A 1,545-nucleotide genomic window follows, 5' to 3' on the forward strand; every position below is an offset into this window, starting at 1 on the left:
ACACACACTCACACGCACGCACACACACACACACACACACACACACACATGCACTCGCGCGCGTGCACGACATTCTTGTGTAGAATGATGACATTCTGTTTCTATCTCTTCTACTTTATGATTAATGTCGTGCATGTAAAATACCCTACCATTTTGGCAGCAATTCTAATGTCTCTTTTACACGTAAAATGCGATCGGTGATTGCCGCGTAAGCAAACGAAGAAACAGAAAAAGTTTTGAAGTGACTCAAAACCTTATGTTTATACAAGTAAATGTTATATATTACATATGTTTTTTTTCATATATCATAAGCAGCCTGTTTCTGCATCTTTATGCATCATCAGTATAGAATGATATATAATCAATTCCTTGTGCTATATCTAAGTATAATCTTCGCTTGAAATCATGTAAAGACAGTTTTAGAGAGGCGAGGGGAGAGAGAGGGAGAGAGGAGGAGAGAGAGAAGAGAGGAGGGAGAGGAGTGAGGAAAAGAGTGAGGAGAAAGAAAGGGAAATTCCAAGACTGATATTGTTTATTCGTTCAGTTTCTAAATATTATTTATCAGCTGAGGGCAATGGAGCTCTTTTGAAGATTAAATTCCAAACACACGTACCTACATCATACGTACATCTTTACATGCCTAGATACATTCATACATACATATATATATAAATAGATAGATATGGGTTGTGTGCGAGTGTGTGTGTGTAAGACTATATATACTGGTTATTTCGGCTGTTTATTTTGGCTTGAAATTCCAAGTGAGATTAATTAAAATTTCACCTTCTAATAGTTACATAAATCTTGTCTTTTCCTCCCTCACCCACTCACGCTTTCTGCATACATCTATGGTTCCTTTTTTTCTTTTCTCAGGTATTGGCGGTATTGCAGCTTCTCTTGTCACCATTTTACCATAATATTCTGTCACTTCCAGGAGGAAAGAGACGTTTATTTTTGCTTTATATTATTCGTGCATTTTTGGCTATTTCTATTAAGCTTCTTGTGAAAATTACTAGTTGTCTTTGAAACCATACGGTACATATTTTTACCTAGTTTTATAAGGGATCTAACTCCGTTTTCAAGGTAAATATGACAGATTTTTGAGGTGTAATTTTCTTCAAGTCTTGCTGGTTCTTTTAAGGTCTTCCACGAATATTTTAACAGTAATTTCTTACTGAAGAAGCAAGTGCAAATAACTTTTTCTAAATCTGTTTAGCTGCGCTTTAAGTACTAATACATTAGCAGAGGTAATATATTAGTACTCGTGGACTCGCGGTCGTAGGATTGATTCCCAGATCAGGCGTTGTGAGTGTTTATAGAGCCGAGGGGGCGGAAAGCAGTGACGTGAAGCTGAGCCAAAGAGGAGAAGAGTAAAAAAAAGTAAGTTTTTTTCAAAATATTGGGAATTTCTGCGGGTTTATGTGATTTGTGTGCGTGTACGTATGTTCTTTCACTGTATATGTGTTTATTTTTGTGCTTATATATATATGTGTGTATGTGTGTGTGTGTGTGTGTGTGTGTGTGTGTGTGTGTGTGTGTGTGTGT

The 1,545-nt window shown here is 36.6% G+C and overlaps 1 protein-coding gene across 1 annotated transcript in view; it reads right to left on the reverse strand.

Moving 5' to 3' along the window:
• The window catches only part of LOC106869938 (sodium- and chloride-dependent glycine transporter 1), an 89,950-nt gene that overhangs the window by 38,807 nt on the left and 49,598 nt on the right, over positions 1-1,545 (reverse strand). The window lies entirely within an intron of this gene.

The sequence above is a fragment of the Octopus bimaculoides genome, chromosome 10 (assembly GCF_001194135.2).
Source record: "Octopus bimaculoides isolate UCB-OBI-ISO-001 chromosome 10, ASM119413v2, whole genome shotgun sequence".
Classification (NCBI taxonomy): domain Eukaryota; kingdom Metazoa; phylum Mollusca; class Cephalopoda; order Octopoda; family Octopodidae; genus Octopus; species Octopus bimaculoides.